The following is a 17,180-nucleotide window of genomic DNA, read 5'->3' as shown; positions in this document are numbered from 1 at the left end:
CTCATACGATAGAAAATTGCAAGATCAGATCGCTCAGCTACAAGAGAAGTAGTTTCGTCTGGCCTCACAATCCCAATGAAGTCTTTAAGTCGTTAACCGACAGGGTCTCGAGAAGAAACCTACGGTTAAAGGAGAATCGACTCTAGCAAAAACAACTAGTATCACACAGGAGGTGTGGGGATTAGCTTTTCCAGTTGCTAGATGTCTCCCTTATATAGTTTTCAAATCAGGGTTTGCAATCTTAGTTACCTTGGTAACAAAGCATTCAATATTCACCGTTAGATGAAAAACCTGACATATCCAAGCTAATATGTTTCAACCGTTAGATCGAAACTTAGCTTATCTCACACACAAATGAAATGTATTCATTTAGGTTTGAGTAACCGTACCTAAACGTGTACATTGGGTTGGTTCACAAATAGTTAACCAATGGTTAGCCATATGAGCACTTTCATATTAAACGTATTCATATTTCTCATAACCAGTTCAAATGACTCATAAGAACTAGTTCAAGAGTTGTTCAATTGCTTAGATCTTTATACATAGACACAATTGAAACAAAATCGGTTTGATTCACTTGAATCAATTCATAAACAATATAGCCACGGTTTGCAAAGATTGCATTCCTTATAAATTATTGTTTTAAGTTCACGAAACTACCGATTTGAGAATTAACCAGCTTGGGTACGCGTACGGGTATGCGTACCTTAGCTACCGGATTTGAGTTTACAAACTCAGCAGAAATTTTCGGTTCGAAAACTTCCGTGGGTACGCGTACGGGTACGCATACCTAAGGTGACTGGTTTTCAGTTTGCAAACTTCACAAACTACAGCAGAAATTTTCGGTATGATAACTTCCGCCAGTACGCGTACCTAACCTGTCTCCTTTATCAATACCGCATGCACACATATGCACTCACTTGGTTCCCGGCACATGGATTTATACACTAATGTGCGAACACACTATATATGCTTATATTCGTAGTTGGTTACATAATCTCAACTCCACATTTCAATCATTGAAACATTCTTCTATAATGTTATAATAGTCGTTAGACAAAAAGAATCGACTGTCATCATCAAAGCTATTTTCAAGATTGAAACGTCATCATTACTTTCATCATGGGTAAAGATGAAAATGGTTAAATCAAAAGCTTACCAACACATATTTCGAGAAAAAGATAGGCGAGTAAACTCGGCTCGAAATAGCAAATGTGTATGTATGAAAACTATCATACTTATACGACTTTTGTCTCAAGAGTAGGAGATAGAGTAGATAGACTTTTAATTGACAGATGAGTTCAAGTCTCCACATACCTTTTGGTCGGATGAAGTTCCACTGGTTCCTTGAGTAGCTCTTCGTCTTCGTAAGATAATCGCCATGGAGTCTGGAGCTCAACTATACCTAACTATCCTAGACCGAGACTTAGTCATAAGTAAACCAGAAATCAAGACATATGGTTTTGATCACTAACAATGACAAACATGCTTGAGATAGCAACACATGCGAGTTCGACCGAGCAATGCTCTAACAATCTCCCCCTTTGTTAATTTTAATGACAAAACTATCAATACATATGGATTACGAAATAGATAAAACTTTGTAGCTTCTCGTCCACATGCTTGATCTCCTTGGTATTTCAACATTACTCGAAAACTTCGTCTCTTCCAAGTACTCCCATGATTCCATAGATGTTAAATTCAACATCATAGTTGTTGAAGTTCCGTAGCCATAACAATGAGAAAACAAAAGTTCTCGATCATTGTTATACAGTGTCATAGTATTATTACACAACATCAAAGTTCTTATATCACAACTTCGACAACAATACTATGGTGATATGTATCACTCCCCTTTAGTCAATAATTTCGTCTCAACATGAAAACCACTCCCCCTTACATAATGACCCGTAAAACACGTAAATCATATGTATTTGTAGTGTGAACTACATATTAATTCTCCCCCTTTTTGTCAATAAAATTGGCAAAGGTATGAAAACGGGATCCTAATGAAATTTCCACGAAGACGCTTCAAGACCAAAGAAAAGTACATATCAACTTATTTAGATGCAATCATAAAGCCGAAGCTAAATGCATTCATCAAGGAGTTTATAAAGATACAAGATAACCCCTAAATAATTCCACAGCCGCACTCCCCACAAAGATATGGAAATTAATCGCAAGTTCAAAAGAACTCTCTCCCATTTGATGTCATTCCCGAAAGAACAACAATAGCGACCTTACTTTTACAAGAAAAGAAGGATTTTATTGGACACCAAAAACCATAATGAAATGATTTTCTATATCCAAAATTCTCAATTAAACTAACCACAAGTAAACCCATGATTAATTTAATCGGAATACTCAATCAAATGAAACACAAAAGTGATCAATTTAATTGAACATGCTCGACATAAGAGAACTTACGGAGCTACGACTATGTTAACCATAAAGGAATGATCAACTCAATCGTTTTATGCTCAATACAAGAAATCCTTATGGAGCATTGCAGTATACACATAAAATATGGACCAGGGAAAGATCAATACTGCGGCATATACAAAGATTCATTCTATTTCATCACTATTTGCATAATGACTTATAATAGACATAATCTTTGTTAACAAAAGATTTTAACCTATCTTCCATCAATAAATGACATAATAGGCTTAACTTTTGTTTGTCAAAAGTTCATCGATCTTGTATCAATACTTGCATATCGACATATAAAAGAGATAACTTTTGACATTGTATGGGACAATAATGGTTCACGGACGCAAACATACATATCCCATAACGTATTGCAATATATAAAACCATAAAGATTAATACTGCAAAAATCATCTTCCAAACCAACTTTTAGAATTTAAACAAATAAATCTAAAAACATTGCAAGATGAAAACGTTGGACATACCTATGTGTACTCACAAAAATGGCTATTCCAAACTCTAGTTATTCTTCTAAATAAAACACGAAAATAGAAGATTTATCAGACATTAAGATCTTTGAAAAATTCCTTGTCGTCACCGAACACCTTGTCGTCAACATCCATTGGAACATATGGTTCATGGAGGAAGGAGTCAATAACAATAAACCTTCTTGGCTGATGATGTCGAACCAGGGCCTTCTGAATTTCCAATGATCTTAAAACACAAGCCTTTATTTGCTGAATCTCTTTTCTTGCCAGCTTCAACTCTTCAAGAACATCAGAAAACTTCTGAGAGTTTGAAGGAACAACTCTTGGCTTCCTCACATTCCTTCTTTTTCTTTTTAAATTTAGAAGCAATTGAGATTTCTCTTTTTCCTTAGTGATTGATGGCTTAACAATCATATTGATATCTTTTCCATCAGAAGACATGATGCTTGGAGTTTCCATGAAAACACGGTTTTGTGAGAGGAATTCACAATCAACACTCAACAAGAAGTCTTAAGATATAAAGAGTATCAGAGAAGGAAAAAGGAATGTAGGGTTTCGAAACCTTTAAATAGGTTTGTACACATTCAACTCACAACCCTATAAAGAGTAGAGCTGTCAATAATAACCCTCTTCTTTTGGCAAATAGGTCCTTTTCAATATCAACAGTGATATGAAGGAATTTCAAAAACCAAGCAACACAAAGCTAGAAAACAAAACAAAAATTATATAATAATTTTTATTATTTTATTTTAAAGCCTGAGGTGGGCAAGATCTTGTCTCTTTTGAACAGGCGCATGAGACAAGATGCACATTACAACACAATCAAGTTGTGATGTGGTGAACAACAATTTTTCCACCATGACCCTTTTGGTTGGAAGTCAGGGAACCCTTCCTTTCCGTATGTTTATACCAAGCTTTCTTCTTTAATGGCCTAGTTCTATCTTTGGAAACTAATCTCTTCGAGGAAGATAAGATGTTACATACCTCAGCTGTTTTCTCCGCAAGTTTAAGCTTGGTGGCTAGACGATCTGCTCTTCGTTGAAGCTTGTTGACATATCTCATCTTGTGTTTGTACTTGAAACACTTTGAAAACTCATGTCCCTTGAGAGAACAATAGGATCATGTCAACGCAAAAGATGATTCAGGCGCCTTTGAAACGCAAGCTGCTAGGCAGAAGGTAGATCCTGAAACATTAAACGAAGGGTTTCACAGAGGATTCAATTGATTCTTCCATCTTGATTGGGCTCTCTTCTAAAAGATTATCAAGATTGATGTATGTATTGCTACAACTATCAAAATCAATATTTTCACATAGAAGAGCAACACTTGATTTTTTGTCTTCATCAGAATCATAATTGCCAGACATCTCATCAAGTGTCGCAGCAAGACCTTTGTTCCCAGTGTATTTTCTACGATTTGAGCACTCGTTTGCAAAATGACCAAATCCTTTACACTTAAAGCACTGAGGCATATCCTCGTCATCAGTTTCACATGTGTCCCTGTTTTTAGGAGGAATACGATTATGAGGTTTGACTGATGCTTTAGGCTTATCTCTGGAGAACTGTTTACTTCTCTTCAACAAAAGATCTCTAAACTGTCTTGTGATCATCGAGATTGATTTGTCAAGATCTTCATCTGATGAATCCGTCTCAGAGTGATCATCTTCAGATATATACTCATTTTTACTTTTATCAAGTAATTTTGTGTCTTTCAGTGCTTTGAACGCAACATCCTTTGATTTGAACGAATGTCTGGGATCAAAGATCTTAAGCTTCCCAACCAGCGTATTTCTGGAGAGGTTATCAAGGTTATTCCCCTCAACGATGGCATGCTTCTTAGAATCGTATCTAGATGGCATCGATCTGAGAATTTTCATCACAATGTCCTTTTCAGGAATAGTCTTACCCAATGCAAAAGATGCATTAACAATTTCAGACACTTTGTGATTAAACTCATCAAATGAATCTTCATCTGCCATATGAAGGTTTTCCTAATCGAAATTAAGGTTTTAAAGCCTAGCTTCCTTTTCACTGGTATTTCTTTCGAATACGGTTTCTAAGATATCCCACGCATCTTTAGACCTAATGCAATTTGACACATGGTGCTGAAGATTTGGGGTAATGGCATATATGATGGCATTCAAACCGTCGGAGTTTTGCTTTGCAGCAAGTATCTCAGCAGCATCATATTCGCCAATATTTTTTGGAACATTAATGTTACCTACTGCAACAAGGGAGCATCATAGCCATTAACAACATATACCCATGATTGAAAATAACGCGCTTGAAGAAAAGCTCGCATATGACGAGGTGTCAGACTCGCAAATAATATTTTATACTTTTCTTTACACTAGAAAGTAATATAACGAAAGCATATTCGTCCCAAGGGAGGTATGTTAAGCAAAAGTTGTTATGCAAATACTCTTAGCAAGATTACTTTGTTGTAGACAATCTAAAAATTGTGATGTTATATTCAAATATGAGATGGAATCGATTAAGGAATCATTATCGATCACGAAACATAAACCAAATCGATATATAACACGTTCTTCGCATTATCTTGTTACTAACAACCCTAGGATAATTAGTATGTTCAACTATCCCGTTATTATCTCATAAGCTCACCGGATACGGAAGCGTTCGAATACCGGTTTCTAGTTGTCAAGTTTCCTAGAGGTGCGCTTTCTAGGTGTGACTTAAACAAATGCTCTAAGTTTTGTGAGATAAGATTGCTCCTAGTGATGAACTCAAAAGCATGAATCACCTACTAGTGTCAATTTCTACATATGGGTACTTAACAAAGTCCCATCATCAATACCCACATATTGCTACTTGTGTTTAATTCTCTAGACAATTACGGGTCGAAGAAAATCTAAACTAGCAATAAGATTCTGACATAACTATTTAATTTCGAACTTAAACAATTAAGGAACAATCCATAAGCATTATTAGCATGGTAGAAATCAAAAAGTAACTAAACTTGCGAGAAAACGAGCTATTGCATATCAATCATGAGTTCATATTTCGGGCTTTAAAATCACCCTTAATCAAAAATAGTTTTAGTTACTCATAACTATGGAGTTCATCATAATCACAATAATAATAATGAAAAGAAGATGGAAAATAAATACGAAAGCAAACCCTAGTTGCGGCTCTCCTTTCAGAACTCCAAGTAGAATATGTGATAAAGTTGTAGAAGTCTCTTTGTTTTTGTAGCTTTCTTGATTCCAAGATTAGGTCAAGTATTCAAAATCCCATCTCCAATGTGTCCACCAAGCCAAAATGTGAGAAATATCCATGTAGAAGCTCTGCCCAAAAGTGTAGCTGAAAGTCGCAAAAATTGGCCGACAAACTAACCGAAAGTTGGCCGAGAAGTTACCGGAAAACATCTCAGGTGACTGTAAAAGTAAAACCAGACACCGATCAAACGATCCAACTCGGGTCAGCTGGATCAACTCTGGGAAGTCAACTGAGTCAACACCAGGTCATGTAAGGATTCTAATCAGCTAAGTCAGATCTGAGTCAGTGCTAACTCAGCTGACTTGGTCTAATTCTGGCCAAGGCCATTGCATAGGCTGTTGCAATCCATAACCTCTGTTGCGCCATTGTGGCCCTTCATTCCCGCATTTCAGTTCTGCTACCTGAACACTGCTGCAACCATTCTTCCTTCCCTGCTGTAGCTTCAATCAAAAAGCAAACCAACTGCACTACCAACCCATCTTGCAGCTTAACTCATCCCCTGCAAATCTGACCAGCAGAACTACCTCTTCACTTCTTCTTGTCTGTCACAGTTCAGCTCAAAGCATCACAACTCTCATTCATTCTCTGCAATACAACCCCTGGCAGCAACGCAGTTGAGCCTCAAATCCACCTGCAACATCATAACAACACCATCTGAGCTGCAACTCAGTTCAAAACCAAACACTCTTAACATTTCAGTTGCAACCCTTGCAACTCTTTCCTTGGACCGACAGCAACACACCTGCGATGCAGCATCTACACTTCCTTCAACATTAGCACCACCAGTTCCAGTTTTATATACATTCATTGTTCTTCTCAGGTTCATGACTGCCTCATAACCTCAAACCCACTGTAATGCAGCTCAGCTGCAACAACAACACCTGTTTTCTATTTCACAACAGCTTCAATTCTCATTCTGGAGCTTCACCTGTAATGAACCTGTCCTAACATACATCTAATTCACTGCAACAGCTTCGGTTCCTGCGACACTCTTTTCCTACTTAGCTGAACTGCAATTTCAAGAACAACCTGCAACTGCCAACACCAAAACCATCAGTAGATCCATTCCAGTTGACCACAACCACCAGTTCTGTCTCAAAACCCATTACTCAGTTGCACCTGGTACATCTCCCAACTTCAGTATCACATCTTTTTCGCCACAAAAGCTACTCAACTCAATCACTGCAATTCCTTGTTCAAGCCTGCCACTGCACCTTCAGCTCAGCTGCAACACAGTTCTGCCCTGTAGAAACCATGGAAACCACCAATAACTCGAGTCCTTCTCTTCTTGGCATCACTCCAACAGAAGCATCCTCCAAGTTCAGCTCTTGTCACCATTACAACTACCTCTTTCCTTAATCTCAAGTCATCTTCAAATACAGCTGAAACCCACTCTTAAACTGTGAATATCTCAGCCAAAACAACAACATCAGATCCATGTTCTTCCCCAAATATCAATTCATTAAAACCCTAACTCAATCATTTCAATTCCTTCATGAGTTCATCTGGATCTTCCTCTCGATCTGTTCTCAGTCACCAGCAGCAGCCTCATCTTCACAGATCTCCTCCATTTCTTCATCTGGATTTAACTGCAACAGCAAACCGTATCTCTTCTCAGATATACATAAAACCACTATCTCTGTGTTAATCAAGACCTAGTTTTATTCATACTGAAATCAATTTCCTCTTTGCATCTCTTAATTTCTCTAATCTAATGGTATTGCCATGTTATCAGGTGGAGTGGACGGGCTAATGATAAGAGAGAATGATTACTCTCTAAATTTTAGGGTTGTGTTGTAAATGAACTGGATACATCCAATGAACTGGATAATCCACCCTGGTTAGGTAGATAAGGGGTACCCATGACATGTAGAAAGGCCACCAAATAATGACAACCCCCTCTTCCTTCATTATGCTCCCAATATCACATGCATACAAAATGATGCTTTCTCCCTTCTTGCTCCAAATGAATGCTTTCTCCTTCCTCGAATTCTACCAACACAACCTTCTCTTATTTCTCAGATTCACTTCTTCTATTCAATGTCTCTTCATCACTAAAGTTTTCGTGCTTTTCAGACAGATAAATTTGCATCACTAAAGCCGACATGCTTTTCAGACAGAGATGAAGAAACAAAAGCAAATAATGAGAAATAATCCGCCTCCAACACTTTTGCTCTTTTAAGCAACGTTTCTTCTTCTTTTGTTCCAAATGACTCCAAAGTACCTAAACACTCAAAAGTAAACATAAGATACATAATTTACAAGAAAACTTAGCAAAGAAAGCATAAACAATAGATAAATATTAAGGTGTTTTAGACACCTATCAGCATAGCAATTTTCCACCATAAGTAATTGGAGCCATCGAAGACTGGTGGTACGTTAATAGAGATAACACCTCTGTCCATAGAGTCAGATCGCTACAAACACATACTTTTGAGGTCTTAAACGTGTTTGCCTGCTCTGATACCAATTGAAAAAGCGGGGGTCTAACAACCACACCCAATATTTCGATTAGCAATCTGTATGGACTAACTCCAATATACTTTTTAGAGAATCAACTAGACAGTCAGACTCCTTCAAATGATTTAGAGACTCCCTTAGTAAGTATATATCCTGTAATTTCTTCAAAGAAGTATGATATCGCTGATTCGTGAATGAATGAATGAAGATCCATGTGAATTTATGGATAACTTTGCCGAAATACGTCACCGGAAAATTTCAGACTTCAGATTTTACTAGAAACGCTGTAGAATCTTCGTCCGAAGTCGGATTTTTGCGGTTTGCATATGTATATTCAAGCCCAGGAAATTTCCAAGCTTTTACGAACAAGCTATTTGAAGTTTGAGCATGTTTAGGGCCTGAAAAAGGCGAAATAGTGAACTTCCAGGAGACCTTCAGAACTTTTTCAGATGGCATGTTGCTCCATGTTTTAGCCACATCTCTTTGCTCGTTCATCGGATTGTCATGAAATTTTGAGACGTTGTAGAGGACATACATACGAATATAATGGTATCTAACCCATCTTAAGATTACTTGTATATTGCTCCCAGTTCTTCTTTTAGTACAGGGCATAGTACAGTTTCTTCAGACGAGGTTACCGTAAAACGTATTTTCATGACTTTCATGCTATTTGCTCGTGCCTTGAGTGTATTGTGATTAATCTTGATAATGTTGGATTGATTTATGATGTATTTTATGATATCATTTTTTTTCAAGCTTAAATGACTCTAACCTCATGTAATCTTCGTATTAGGTGTCAAATACCGAAGTTGAGGATATTGAAACAAATGAGGATAACTCAAACTGCACTGGAGTTATTGATGAAGAGACAACCATCTCTGCACTTCAAGGCCATGATAATGTTGTCATTGAAGTCTTGGAAACTCAGATTGTTGCTGCTTCAGTGATAGAAGAAACCGAAACACCAGTAGAGAATACTGAAGAAACTGTTGCCCTGGAGGCTGCTCCAGTAATTGAGAACCGTATAGTGGTGCATGAATATCCAAGTGCAGGAGTTGCTTTTGATCCTACGTTCAATGCTTCACTTCCGTATCATGAACTAGTTGGCGGATTCAGCGTTCCCATTGGATATGCAGGCTTGTACGAGAAACCGTGGAAGATGTATGGGCACATCGTCGTTACCAAGGATCCGGAGCATAGTTATTTCTTGACGAGGCAAGTAGAAGCCATATTGCGTGTTATAAATGATATCCGCATCACAACTGGAAATACTGTCACCCGGGATGTACTCTTTGATTGGGAGTACAACTTGAAGAAAGCTGAAGAACTTGGCTTCAATCTAAAGTGGGTTCGTCAAAAGATTGATGCTATAAGGAAAGCGGTGGAAGGTGACACTTCTTTCACCACCAGTGATGCCGTGTTGAAGAAGATGGATGAAGAAAAGCAGAAATCTTATTTTGCTGACTTTATTTAGTTTTCTTTCCATGATATCTTGAACCTTGGACTTCTGAGAGATGTGAGGTTTTATTCTGGTCTTGATTTCTTGATCGGTTTTGGATTGTGAAATCGATCGTCTTGACAAGTGGACCGTCAGTCCCCAGTATTTTGTTAAGTCTCTCCCTTTCGTTTTCCCTTCTTCTGGTGAGACCTAGATAGAGGACCCAGGTAGAAAAATTGATGTAAAGACCTAGGTGGTCGAAGTTGGAGGTACCTTGATGAAGGATTTAGCGGAAGGACTCGGTGGACACCGATCGACTGTGGAAGTTATGAATCCCGTCTAAAAATTGTTGTTTGCATGTTGTACGCTCAGGAAGCTGTAGGAACCTCATACGACGTCGGAATCTGACGATTGACCCCAACTTTCGAATCTAAGAGATTGAGGAATCATATGAAACCAGAATTCTTTGGGGATGTATAGGGCAACCAATAAAGTATGCACTTTCATAACTTGTAATCCCGTGCAAATTTTCAGATTTCATAGACCTTACAGTAAATGTCGTATCTTTCAGCTCGTATGTCTGATTGATGCGCCCTTTTGGTATGTTGTAGAAGAGACATAGACGAACATCTTTCGTTGAGGAAGCATTGTCCCATTACTCACCCATTAGTACGTTTTTTCAAACCCATGGCCTGGAGTGTGTTGTATCTCACTTATAGAGGTGATGAGAACATCTTGTAGAAGACTTTGGATTATGCCCACCAGTCGTGCCAGCTTTGGGAAGACTTTCATGTGCGCATGTTATCAGGTCTGCACATCTTGATATGAATCATTGGTCTTAATGAAGTCTGCTTCATGTGTAACACTTCGTAGAATGATTAGTTTATGAATCCCTGAGGATGTTGCTCCTGAGACCGTTGTTGGTGCTGAAACCATGAATGATTACGCTCCAGAGATCCTTGTCGATGCTGAGATTATGGATGGTGTTCCTCTAGAGATTATTGTTGATGCTGATACCATGGTTGAAGTTGCTCCAAAGATCGAAAAGGCTAGAACCATGATTATAGATATAAACTTTGCTCCTTCATCCAGTGAGCCTTTTACATTCATGAACTAGTTGATGAGTTGAGCGTCCGTAAGATGAAGCTGTACTGAGAGTTCAACCTGAATGCTATTGAAAGCATAACTTTACCACGATCTGGCTTTGTCAGTGAGTCGACATTGTTGCGGTAGATAGCATCAGCAGTTTTCATACTGGATGTGATTGGTGAAGAGAGAAAGTTCCTCAATCATGCAGGGGCTTGTGATGTAGAGAAAACCCGTTGATGAAGTTTCACGGAATCACCTCAGGTTGCCCAGTATATATTGAAGGAGTTAGTGCCATCCATGTATGAATGATGTTGCATATGTTTCAGATGTCTTATCATGGGATAATGAAGACTTATTGTTTAGTTACACTTTGATCGTGCTGGTGTTGAATCAATGTGTCATCATCGAGATATTTGTGCTGAAGCTGTACTCTTTGATTGGGAGTACAATTTGATAGCTTTTTTAGATGCTTGAGTGTTGAAGCGTATATTCCTTAAGCATCGAATATCTTAGGGGTTTGATCGTCTCGGCCCTGGAGTATCTTCTGTTGATTCAACATCCCTTTCGTTGCAGTAGTGGGATTCAACACTTGTGCATACATTAGAGCTTTCTGATTTTGTGGAACACATGGACTAGCAGGAGAAACACCCAGAGTGTTCTTTGCCATGTTTGGACGTCAGTAATGAATATTTCAGTGCTTGATTCGGAGAAACGTCAGATTCAACCACTTGGTAAAATACTAATGCGGTGAAGCTACCATTCATAATGTCTTGTAGAGTTTCTAGCATAATTAAGTCCCCATGCTAGGATAGCATGTGGGTAAATAAATGACATAGACATGGAATGAGACTTGCCTGAGCGCGGAACCTCTTGATGAATGTCTATGCATATTTTGCAGGTTCATGCTTCAACCTTGTCGAAATTCCTCAAAGTACTCTGATGATGGAATGTCCGTCAAATCTTCTGGATCAGAACTTTCTTCGTTGGAGAGATGTGTAACCAAAGGCGCTTTGTAAGTACCCATATTTTCAGCGTGGATCCACGCTCGTCTGAAGGACATGTCATATCCTGAATCTTCCTGATTATGTGAAACTTGGTTTCTGTCCAGGTTGAACTTATGTTCACATTGAGAATGATGTATCCATAAGTATTTCTGAGCACTCCTTCAGGGTCTCTGATTGAGATGGAGCATGAGTATCTTATTGTCGAGCGATGCATGTGGATCTGATGGTTTTCGGTGGAATGTTGTTGATGGCAGTGTAAGCATCGATCAACGTTCTTCCAAATTCGTTTCTTATGAGATTAACTGTGGTAAGCAGTCCCCAGTCGTACATCTCTTGGTCCGTGGCTGGAGGCTCAAGAAGTATTTTCAGAATGGACTTCTTGACACGATGTGGTTTAGTACTGTGAGCATGTCTCTCCTTTATGCCTTCGACAGATAACGCAATTCACGTTCGACCAAGGATTGAACTGCCGTTTTGATAGGTTTTTCAGAGAGTGTAAAGGTTCTGACTGGGAGAGGATTCTTGTGTACACCTTCAGTCCCCAGTTGAAGATATTATGGATCAACCTTCTCTTTGAAAATGTGCTTTAAAACTCCGCAGTCGCTTGTGGGATGATTGACTAACCTGTGGAAGTCACCTCTTCAATGGAAAAAGGAAAGGCATGTGCTTCTTGATCAGGAACTCTTGTGCGTTAGTCAGAGGCTTGTGCATATTGATTATCCTTCCTTTGTGCTTTTGAAGGAGCTAAGGTATGTTTGCGCGGCGGTTTGGCTTCCCATTTGCTCCCTTCTACAACAGTGTTTGTGGAAAGCTGGAGGTTTTACTGATTCTTGATCAGACGTCTGCTACCTCGAGTGTCTCGCGGTTCTTCAGCCTTTGTAGCTTTTGTTCTTTCCAGTAAAGCGGGCGCAGTAGTTGCCGATCTCTTGGCTGCTTCATGGAGTTCTGACAAGGTATGGAACCTGAGATTCTCCAATAAGGATCTGTAGACTGGAATCATTCCTTCGATGCATAAGTCCACAAGTTGCTGCTCTGTGACATTCGGATCATGGCAATCCAACGCTTGAACTCTGAACTTTTTCATGTAATCGTTAGGATGTTTGTTGTTCTTTTGAAACATCCTTCCGAGATCAGAGAGGGTAACATGCTCTGAAACGAAGAAATACTTCCTATAGAAAGCATTAACCATTTCTCCCCAACTGTTGATAGTTCCTGGTGCGATGTTGTTGTCCCAGGTGTATGCTCTTCCTTTCAAGGATTTTGAAAATTCTTTGAGGCGAACAACATGGTTATGCTCATGTTCACCCAAAGCTTCCAGGAACCGAGAAACATGTTCCCGAGCATTGCCGGTTCCGTCATACAAAGTAAAGGTTGGAGAGATATAACCTTTTGGAAGAGGAATCTTTTTCATAGCAACAGGGTATGGAGGCTGGTGACGATGGACATGTGGGGTCTTGTCTTTTCCACGGTTCTCCAGAAGGCGTTACAAATCTTCCCGAGTGATGAAGTTTGATGACTCCTTCGCTGATGGACCGTCTGCAGCTTTGCGGGCTTCATCATCATCCACTGTATGAATCGGGATTACCTCAGGATCAGCGTCTGAGGATTTTTCCTTATCTTTTCCTTTTCCTTGGGTCTTCCCTGACGTTGTATTAGTGAGAGCCCTCAGTTGATTAAATAGCTCCTTCTGTGTTGTAGCCATATCGGTTTGATTCTTTGCAAGAGTCTCTTGCACTTTGATGAGATCAGCAATGGTAGGTGGTGGATTTCCTCTGACTTCCTCAGGGTGTCGGCCGAACAAAAGATGACCCTCCGTGTTGATGTGAGGAGGAGTAACATCACCACCGTCAGTGTTAGAGGCCGGAATCGTTTCCGGGTTATCCTTGTTGTCATTGTTGTGTTGTTGCTAGTGCTAGCACCATTTGCATTGGAACCTGTGACTAACCCAGACTTAAGACCGGACATCTTGTGAAATTGTGAGATTGCAACCGAGAGAATGATCTCCCACTGTGGTCGCCAATCTTTAGATGGGGAAAAATGATTTGCTGGTTTTCAAAGAATTGAGGAGACGACCGTACGAAGGAGACTCCTCGAACCGAGCGAAATGTTAAACCTCACACAAATGCACCGCTGCAAAGGGGGTGCTTTAGATTCGAGAGATCAATTTGTAGTACTCCGGCCTAAATCAAGACAATGACCGTTCCAGAGTAAATTCGGTCACAAGAGAGGATGGGTTGATCTGTAGGAGGGAAGCTGGGAAATCTGTGGAATCAATGGTAATCAAAGATTGTGGGTGTGTGAATTCTGAATATGATGAGCTCTGAATGATTGAAATTGCTCAATTGAGAGTAGTTGCTCAAATGATGAGTTGATGATCTCGTGTTGTCGATGAGACGTGAGATTGATGATACTGTTGATGCTGATGCTTCAATCATGATTCAGAGACTTATTTATATTGCTGGAATTTTAGACACCATGATCCCATGAAGTGTGACAGTTGATGGAATCAAGGAGTGGGGAAGTGGAGATCGTGTTTGAAACCAGTTGCTCAACGTGTGGAGACTTGGTCGATTTTCCACCCACTACCTCGTGAATTCCTTCAACTGATTGCACGACTTGCTCACATTCCATCGTGTGTTTGAACACACGTGCCGTAGACCGCCAGACCAAAACCCTAAGAGATATCCCCCCAAAGTGACACGATTGACGTCTCGTGGTATGTTAGTCAATTGATGAATTCGTGGTTTGATGGGACGATGAGTCCATGTAGTTGCTGAGTTGAACATAATGTTCTGAAACTCATGAATTGAACACGTCATGAGACAGAGGTATAATTCTTACGATGAAGTGAGCAAGTATTGCTCATTCGATGGATCGTTGAATATTGATTTTTGAACCAATATTCCTTGGTTTGAGAAAATATTTATCATCTAGCAAGTGTTGCTCATGTGATGAATTGTTGAATATTTGATCGTCGGAGCATGTGTTGCTCATCTGATGGATTATTGGCAGCGCACCGAAAATATTAATTAGAATACTGGTCGTTGAACCGAGCATAATTAATAAAATTAATGACCGCGAGGCCGTCGTAAAATTATTAAGGTTGGAATCTGGAATGATGATCCTTGGATTCAGAAACCCTAATTTGATCAATTGATGATCAATTCATGGTTCGTCAGAAGTTTAACCATAGGACGAAGAAGGGAGCGACTATATGGGACCGTGGATCAACCATGTAGTGTCCATATGCTCACGTGAGCAAATACGAAGAACTCCTGAAGAGTTGACGATTTGTTGGTGGAAGAATGATTAAATGCTGGCCTAATCATTTATTCAAAAATGCTCGTCTGAGCCTTAGGTGAGAAAACCTAATTAATTATGATGAGGCGAGGGACCGACCATGGAGTCATGAAACCGGCCCTGGGTTGTCACATGACCGCCTGACGATCACTTCATGAAAATCCAAAGTGTTTGGAAGAGTTTTGGACCTAATACGAGCAATTGTGCAACTTAGGTCAAAACTGTGAAAATTGATGGGACCGGCTTCCGTGAGCCAAAGAGCCAATCTTGGTCGGTCAAGATAGCGTGATCGTGTCCCCAAGGCGTCCACATCTCAGTCCTGAGAATTTTGATATTTTCTGGCGTGCAATTGAGCATCCATTCGAGAAAATATGCAAAAATTAGGGTTTCGACGAAACTGAGGAAAACACCATGAAATGATGAAAAATAATTATAAAATAAGGAATGTGGAGGCGTGGGACCACCGTGGTCAAGGCATAGTCGGCCGGTCGTGACCACGGTCCCGTGCTGCCTTTTCCTCATTTTTATAATATTTTGATGATTTTATGAAAAATTCATGAATTTTGAGAAATTTGATGAATTTAGGGAGTTTACATGAATTGAAGGAGTTTTCATGAGTTCATGGAAGCAAAATATTAAAATAATAAAAACACGGGCGTGTGGGACCATGGAGGCATGGCCGGCCGGCTATGGACCGGTCCAACGAGTTTTTCATATTATTTTAATATTTTTAGGTATTTTTGATGATTTGAGGGAATTTTTCCTTATTTGAGAGAAATACCATAAAATCAAGGAATTTGATGAATTCGAGGAAAAATAGTAAAAATAATAATAAAATAATAAAGCAAAGGGCGTGTGGGACCGGCTAGGGCATGGCTGGCCGGCTAGTGGCCCGGTCCCACAAGTTTTCATAATTTTATTTTATTATTATATGATGATTTGTGCAAAAAATACCATGAAATCAAGGAGTTTTTTCATGAAATTAGAAAAATAATAATAATAATAAAATAATAATAAGGAACCGCGGGGTGTGGGGCCGGCTGGGACCAAGGCATGGCCTGTTAGCCAATGGTCACGCCCCACACTCCTTTCCTTAATTTTATATTATTTGTTATGGATTTATGGAAGTACCATGAAACTGAGGAGCTTCCTCGAGACGAAGGAGATTTGATCAGATGAGAGAATTTTCATCAAATCATGGAAAATAATAAAAATGTATTAAAAATATAAAACTGGCGTGGAACTGACCACGACACGGTCGGTAGGTCGTGTGTCCGTGTTCCCAGCACCTTGGTCAATATTTTTTATTATTTATTATTTTCTTCCCTATTTTGCATAGGTTCATCGTTTCGTTGTATTTTGAAATACTCGTTCGTGCGGTGACTGTTAGTGTATCGTCGTTGAATACACTTTCACCATTTGAATCGGGGCTTACTTAGAGGTAGCTCAGATGCCCGGTTGTTGATTATTTATTACTAATTGTGGAATTCAGTGGAGAATAATTCACAAAACTGAGTAATAAGATGTTTATTATTAATTCATAGGATCAGCTGAGAATTCGACTACGAATTCAAAATAATAAAGTGAGCATTACCATTCCATGAGATCGTAGATTCGACCATAGAATCGGAGTAATTAAGATTTATCTATTACCATTTATGAGACCAGTTGTGGATTCGATCATGAAATCGGAGTAATGAGATAATATAGTTATTGTTATTCTATGAGATCA

Source organism: Papaver somniferum, chromosome 1, assembly GCF_003573695.1.
Source record: "Papaver somniferum cultivar HN1 chromosome 1, ASM357369v1, whole genome shotgun sequence".
In the NCBI taxonomy this organism is placed as follows: domain Eukaryota; kingdom Viridiplantae; phylum Streptophyta; class Magnoliopsida; order Ranunculales; family Papaveraceae; genus Papaver; species Papaver somniferum.
Note: the sequence above shows the minus strand (reverse complement) of the source record.